The sequence below is a fragment of the Arachis hypogaea genome, chromosome 15 (assembly GCF_003086295.3).
Source record: "Arachis hypogaea cultivar Tifrunner chromosome 15, arahy.Tifrunner.gnm2.J5K5, whole genome shotgun sequence".
NCBI classification, from domain to species: domain Eukaryota; kingdom Viridiplantae; phylum Streptophyta; class Magnoliopsida; order Fabales; family Fabaceae; genus Arachis; species Arachis hypogaea.
In genome coordinates this window covers 107,384,024-107,392,165 of record NC_092050.1, presented here as the reverse complement: position 1 = coordinate 107,392,165, position 8,142 = coordinate 107,384,024, and the positions used below count along the sequence as shown (strand labels likewise).

Here is an 8,142-nt window from a genome sequence, read left to right as displayed (position 1 = left end):
TCCTATATATACTACTCTTCTCATCTTCTAGTTGGATCTTCAAGTCTTGGGCCTTTGGATCTTGAGTTTGAAGCAGTTCTCTTCTTCATTTGGGCTTGGCTGTACTTGCAGAGAGAAAGTGTGAAGTGGGCAGAGATTTTAGCTCAGGACGTTAGGGTTGTTAACGTTTAGTGAAAATATGAGTTCGAGAACGTTAGTGACAATCAACTTTCTCACTAACGTTCCTAAGTAAAAGCCACATTAACCTCAACGTTAGTGGCACAAATGTTGCCACCAACGTTGCCTCTAGGTCCTTCGCACACGTTATTGGGACTTAACTTTCCCAATAACGTTGAAAAGCCCCCATTGCTCCTACGTTAGAGCCCACGTTAACTTAGGTAGCGTTTGTTTGTAGAGACACGACAGAACAGGACACTGAGACAAAGACAATAGGACAGAGACATTAAAAATTATGTTTTGTGTATCGTGTTTGGATACGATGGATAGGACACTAATGTAATGTCCAGTATTATGTTTGGATACACATGGACAGGACTAAAATATTATATAAAATAACTAAAATAGTCATGTGATTCCAAATTTTTGAGTATAAACTAATTTAATAAATAATAAGAGTACATAGGAGTACAGACAGTGGGAACTTGAAAAAAATATTTGAAGCAGTCAAAAATTTTAATAAAAAATTATATAATAATATTTATATTAAAATAAAATTTATAAATATAATTATTTTTTTTAAATTTATTATTAATATGTAGGAATACATATAGTTAATATTAACAAAAAAAATCTGAGTTTGATTAATAAAAAATTTCATTTAGGTTAATAAGCCAAATTAATTTTAAATACAAAATCAGTTTTAAAAAAAAAATCCATTTTTAAATGGAAAAAAATTAATTTTTGCACATAAAAATCTATTTTTATTTAGAAAATTAATTTTTTTTATCTAAAATTTTATTTTTCTTTGAAAAAATTAATTTTTCTTTAAATTATATAAAATCAATTATAATTTATAAATTATTTTTTAGCATTTTAAAATATCAATTTTACCTTTATAATATTTATCTTTTAAAAGTCTCCAGACTAATTATTTTTGTTATTATTTTTATTCCAATAAAAATTTTTATAAAAAAGAGAGAGTACCTGAGAAAAAAAGAGAAAGAAAAAGAAGAGCATGGAGTAAAAAAAGGTACTTTCTAAGAACAACGCAAAATAGAAAAAATAAGAAGGGGTAACAGTGGAATAATAAAAAATAGCACCATGGACAAAAAAGAAAAAAAATTCATAAAAACGTCCGTGTCTCTCTTCCAAATCCGTGTCCATCATTGTCCTCCGTAAAAGAGTGGACACAAAAGGATTAAAAACTGTCCCGGAGACAATATGTTCAGTGTCCATGTCTTTGCTTCCAAACGCTTTTTAAGAATGTGCTGTCCATGTCTCCGTGTCGTGTCTCCGAAAACAAACGCTACCTTAGTTAACGTGGCTCTTTAACGTGGGCTTGCCATCCTTCGAGAACGTTAGTGACATTCAACATTGTCACTAACGTTCCAATGTGCCCCCATGTCTCACGTTAGAATCCACGTTAACTAGGTTAACGTGGCTTATAACGTGGCCATACTTAGCCATCCCCAACGTTAGTGACAAAGTTTAGTGTCACTAACGTTGGCTCATCATTCCTCATCCACGTTAGCTTCCACGTTAACTAAGTTAACGTGGGAGTTAACGTGACTCATAGTGGCTTGTGTGGCTCCTTCCAACGTTAGTGACAATGTTGAGTGTCACTAACGTTGGCCATCACCTTCTTCTCTCACGTTAGCCTCCACGTTAACTAAGTTAACGTGGAAGTTAACGTGGCTCCTTGGGGTTGTGTGGTTGCTTCCAACGTTAGTGGCAATGTTGGGTGTCACTAACAATGTCGACCACTCTTGCCGCTTCACGTTAGCTTCCATGTTAACCAAGTTAACGTGGGAGTTAACGTGGCATTGTGCACTTAGGCCAACGTTAGTGACAATGTTGAATGTCACTAACGTTTGCTTCCTTTCCCCCTTTTAACGTTAGAGGCCACGTTAACTAAGTTAACGTGGACTCTAACGTGACCACTTGTGAGCATTGGCCAACGTTAGTGATAATGTTAAGTGTCACTAACGTTGGCTCAAATTCCCTTCTTCACATTAGAGTTCACGTTAACTTAGTTAACGTGACTCTTAACGTGGGTAATGATGGCTTCGAGAGCGTCATTGGCAGTCACTTTTCTCATTAACTTTGCAAGTTACCTCCCATTCCTTGCTTCCTTTGGTCCTAAAATCAGGCAATAGAGTGCATCAAAGTTCTAGTCCAAGTCATGGGTAATGCAGAATACAATTTCTCACTAAACTCATGCAAAATCCTCATGAAATCATGTAAAATGCACAATGTATGCTTGAATCAAGGTGTAAGTGAATATCTACCCAAAACTAGCTTATTTCCTAAGAAAATGCATGAAACTATCCTAAAAACAGTAAAGAAAAGGTCAGTGAAATTGGCCAAAATGCCCTGGCATCACAACACCAAACTTAAAGCTTGCTTGTCCCTAAGCAAGTACTGGAACAAGAGAATGATGAATGGGATACCAAGAGAAATGAGTCATTCTTGTGGAAGTCATGTCCCTGGTTTTATGGTGGTTTCATGCATAGCAACTTAGGTTCATTCCTGGCTTTCAGACCTTTATCATATCCTAGAATACTCACTATGATTGCATCCCATGAAACTTTTATTTATTGATCCTTTTGTTGTTATTTCAGGTCTTATTTGTGTTCTTAGGCTAAGTGTTCTGTAAGGGGGCAACTCTTTAAGATAAGCTTTCAGCCAACACTCCCGAACCAGTTGGTTCAAGGTGCTAGGTGTTGAGACACCCCTAAGGACTTACTCCCTCAAGTCTCTCCCCCATACATACACACCATAGGCATATAATTTATTCATTTTCTTTTCTTGAGGTCTTGGTGTCCAGCACCTCTTTGGGTTACTAAATGTTCTGTGGTGAGGGTTACTATTGATAGTGGACTTTCAGCTGATAATCCCGAGTTAGTTAACCCAAGTTACCAAGTGATAAGGCACCCCTAAGAGCTTATTCATCCAAGTAGATCCCTCACACAGGAACACCACAGACACATCCCTCAAGATTTAAAACCATTGGTGCCTAGCCTTATTGCTTAGTATTTTTCTTTTATTCCTCAACTTTGATTGTTCTTTCCCTTTTTCTTATTAGGATCTTCTTATTTATCTAGTCTCATGGGGTGTGTCTCAAGTATAGTATTCATGACAGATAGTTGTCTTCCCACCTTATGGTTGAACCAACTTAGCTAACTTATGATCACACCAAAAACTCAGGAATGCACTTCCATATTATGAACTCCACTCTGGTCTTTTTAAAAACACACTCATTCTCTTTTTCATCTGATTTAAAGGGACAAACATACAAGTAAGCACGGTAAAGATGCAGTGACATAAGGACTAGATATCATAAACCTCTTCAACAAGAACTTAAAAGAAGGAATTTAGAAATGTTTAAACTGAAATGGAAGCAAGTTCTATTTCATACAAGATCTTCCTTATTTAAAGCATAGAGAAAGATGGACTAAAGAAGGAACTCCACCACCTTTTACTCTTGTGGATGTCCATGCTCTCCTTCTTGATTGCTTGTGCTCCCACTTCCCTTGCCTTTTCCAAGCAGCTTCTTCCAGAAACCACCATCTTCCATCTTCTTGTTGGCTCATCCAGTTCAATATTTGGTCTTGTCCTTCTATATGTCTCATCCCCAAATCTTTAATAGCTCTTAGAAGATGATTCATATTCAGATCGGCTGGGTAAGGATGCTCTCCCTATTGATATTCTTCCTGATGAGACTCCTCTTGGTGAGTTGCTTCCCTTGCTTTTAGTTTCCCTATTTGTGGCCTTCTTTGTTGCTGAGCAGGTGTAGTATAGGCCATACGCTGGGTTGTCATTAGCCTCCCTGGGTTAACCCAGTCTGGATTACTATCCTCAAAGACCACCTTGGCCTTTGTGCACAATCGGAGAATGGTGCTGGGGTACCAAAAACTGGCACCTGATTCAAGCTTCTCAGCTGAATCTTGAATTCCCTCAGCTATAAGTTCATGCACGTTGATTTCTCCACCTTGTACTAGGCAATGTACCATAGTTGCTCGATTAATATTTACCTTTAAATTATTTTCAGCTGGGAGAATAGACCTCCTCACGAGTTCAAACCACCCCTTGGCTTCTGGGCTAAGGTCTCCCCTCTTGATGAAACGGGGTCTCCCATCTCCATACCTCTCCCAGTCAGCTGCTATAACACAGATGTCAGTCACTATCTCAGTGAGCTCATCATTGTCTTGGCTTTTACTTATCCTTGTATGATAGCTAGGCTCATCAAAGTGTGGTGATTTCAGGTGAAGAGTTCTTATTATAGCATTTGGACTGAAGTCTACCTCCTTTCCCCTTACATAGCTTTTGAAGATTGGGGCTCTGGTTTTGTCTTCTCTGACCACATTTGCATAGAACTCTTTGATGAGGTTTGCATTGATCTTCCCCTCTGGATTGGTGAGCAATTGCCACCCTCTTTCTTCAATTTTCTCCCGAATCTGTGGGCAATTATCTTCATTGATTTGGAAGGTTAACTCGGGCAGTATCTTTTTGAGCTTTATCCGCTCAAATTCTCGTTCATGGAAGGCAGTCTTGAATCTCTTCTCATCGAAGGGAATGTTCTCCGTTGGTTCCTTCCTCTTCTGCCTCTTGGAGCTTGATGATGCCATGAATGAAGTTAAAGCAAAAAGGGTGTAGTGAAGGGAAGAGGTGTGGGATTTAGAGAGTGAGAAGTTGAAGAATTGGTTGCTGGAAAGTGAAGTGCAAGAGGAATGAATTTCGAATGTGGAGATGGTGTGGATTTGATTCACTTATATAGGGAAGTGATGAAGAGATGAAAGGTGTGGATTGATGGGATTAGTGTATGATGAACGGATGGGGTTTTATATGGAGTAAGCACGAGGATTCTCAACTTTATGATGGAGTTGGTTCGCTTTCCAAGTTTGTTCTTCCTCCAATGTTGCATGGCAACCATTCCCAATGCATTCCCCTTGAGGCACGTGTGTAGTGCCCTCTTCATGAAGTGGCCGAACCTTTCCCATTAAATTATCCAATCAATCTCTTTCAATGCTCCTTTCCTTTCCCTATAAAGATAAAAAAAGAAAAGTAAGAATTATCACAAAAAAAATCACTTTAAATTTTTACGACTAAAATAATAAAGAGATGAAAAGATGAGATTGTTTATTCATGAACTCCAACTAACTAACTAACTGTGTATCCTTATATGCATTTTGGTGGCACCATGGGGTGACACCAAACTTAGTTTGGAGCACTGTGATCAAAAGTCTTGTTCAAAGCTCCAATACTAGCATGCTCTCTGTTGCATTCATGCTTTCTTGGTACGCTTTGAACACCAAACTTGTTCTTCACTATATACTGCAATATAAGGACTTCACCAAGTTTGGGTTGGAATTCATGAATATTAACTTATTCAATAGTAAAAGCTAATAAAATATGGGTTGCCTCCCATGAAGCGCTTCTTTAGCATCACTAGCTTGACGTTTCTCCTTCATCAGGGAGGTTGATAATGCTTCAAGTCCTCCCCTCTTGCCTTGGACTTATATCCATTGGTTGTATCAATGATCTCTACATGTTCCAAGGAGAGAACTCTGTTAATAGTGAAGACCTTAGGTAACTGAGATGGTACAGTGGGGAGATCAGGTGGGATATCTGGGAAGTAAGCTGAGATCACTTTATCTCCTAGAGAGAAATCTTCCGTAGGGATCTTCTTGTTCCTCCACCCCCTTGGTACCTTCTTATTTGTCTCTTTTGATGCTTCCCTGCTCTTGGCGACTTCTTCTTCTAAGTGATTTTTGTTGTTGTCTTCACATGCCTCTGGTGGTTTAGGTTTCTCCAGCTTCTACTTGAGCTGTGACGATTGCTGTTTGCCTTGTTCATCATTCAGTGGGGTTTTTGGATGCGTTGGTGATGCCTCAGTGCTTGTTTCCTCTGCCAGCATCTCATTATGATCATTGCTTGGTTCTTTATTTTCTTGGTCAGCTTCTTGGGAGAGTTTGAAGACATTGAAGCTGAGTTGTTCATCATGGATCCTCAATATTAGCTCCCCTCGCTCCACATCTATGAGTGCTCTGGCTGTAGCTAGGAATGGTCTTCCCAATATGATTGGGTGAGTGTGACTCTCTTCCATGTCCAAGATGACAAAGTCTGTTGGGAGGTAGTATTTCCCAACCTTTAACAACACATTTTCCACCACCCCTATTGCTTGTTTTTTAGTTTTGTCAGCCAGCCTGATGACCACATCTGTGGGCAATATCTCATCGATCTGCAGTCTCTTCACCAGGGCTAAGGACATTAAGTTGATGCTTGCTCCCAAATTGCAGAGTGCTCTATCAAACATTGTTTCTCCTATGGCACAGGGGACATGAAAATACCCTGGATCTTTTCTTTTCGTAGGCAACTGTGGTTGAATAAGGGCACTGCACCCCTTGTTCATCACTATAGTCTGGCCTCCCTTGAGTGAGCTTTTCCTAGGAAGCAGCTCCTTCATATACTTGATATATGCAGGCATTTGTTGGATAGTCTTGATGAATGGTATGTTCACATGCAAAGATGCAAACAAGTCAAGAAATCTTGAGTATATTCTCTTCTCCACAGCACCATTGAGCAGTTTGGGGAAATGTGCATAGAGTCTCAATAACTCCTGTTTTGAGATTTTTGGTTCTTGGTAATCTTTTTCCACCTCCTCTACTAAGGTATCTTCAGGTTGTTCTGACAGCTTACTTGGCTTGTCCTCAATCTTCTTATCACTTATAGTGACCATCTTGCAATCTTCCCATCTTACTTTCTTTGTTTCACCTCTCGGATTTTTCTCTGTGTCACTTGGGAATCCATCTGTGGGTTTGGAAATTTGCTCAGAGAGATATTTACTTGAGATTCCAACCTCTTTATTGTGTCTCCCTGGTTCTTGAAACTGGCTTGCACTTCCTCCTTGAACACCTTGTTGTCTTGGATATCCTTGCATATGCCTTCAAGTAGATTTTCAATCCTTGAGATTCTTTCATCAAGTGATGATAAGTCAGGCTGAGGAGGGTTGTTCTGGCCTTGATATGAATGTGGAGAGGTGTTGTTATTGGGATGTTGATATAGTCTAGATGTGAAATTGTTTGGATTTGGGCGTCTTTGATCCAGGATTTGGTCTTGTTGATTTCCCCACCCAAAGTTTGGGTGATTCCTCCATCCAGGGTTGTAATTCTTGGAGTAAGGATCATGGTTCTGCCTAGGTGAATTCCCAATGTAGTTGGCTTGCTCCTGACTACCCTCTGCTTCTTTATTCACTCCTTCTTGGGTTGTTGATGAAGTGGAGATTGCTGCCACTTGGTTCCTCTCCATCTTCTTGGTGAGGTCAGCCAGCTGTTGGGTAATGAGCTTGTTTTGGTCCAACAGAGCATCTACATTGTTTAGCTCCATTACTCCTCTTGTGTTCCATCTTTCGGAAGCATAGAAGTAGTCATTCTCTACTACTGTTTCAATGACATCTATAGCCTCTTCAATGATTTTTTTCTTGTTCAAAGATCCTCCGGATGAATGGTCTACGGCCTTCTTTGACTCATAAAAGAGCCCTTCATAGAAAATGTGCAGCTGCACCCATTCGTTGAAGATGTCAGGTGGACACTCCTTGTTAGGTCTTTAAACCTCTCCCATGCTTCATATAGAGTCTCACCATCTTGTTGCCTAAAGGTTTGGACCTCAGCTCTCAGCCTATTGATTCTTTGAGGAGGGTAAAATCTTGCTAAGAATTTGTTCACCACGTCTTCCCAAGTTGTCAAGCTTTCCCTTGGGAAAGATTCTAGCCACTTGGCTGCCTTATCCCTGAGTGATAATGGAAATAAAAGCAGTCTATAGGTGTCAGGATGAACACCATTAGACTTCACTGTGTCACATATTCTCAGGAAGGTGGTTAAATGTTGATTTGGGTCCTTTTGGACACTTCCTCCGAACGAACAGTTGTTCTGCAGAAGGGTGATGAGTTATGGCTTCAGTTCAAAATTGTTGGCATGGATGGTT

The 8,142-nt window shown here is 39.5% G+C and overlaps 1 non-coding gene across 1 annotated transcript; it reads left to right on the top strand.

The window, feature by feature from the left end:
* The first annotated feature begins 7,732 nt into the window (after positions 1–7,732).
* On the top strand, positions 7,733–7,838 carry LOC112752795 (small nucleolar RNA R71). The gene has a single exon (XR_003177210.1). It is a non-coding gene; the product is annotated as a small nucleolar RNA R71 (small nucleolar RNA).
* The last annotated feature ends 304 nt before the right edge of the window (positions 7,839–8,142 follow it).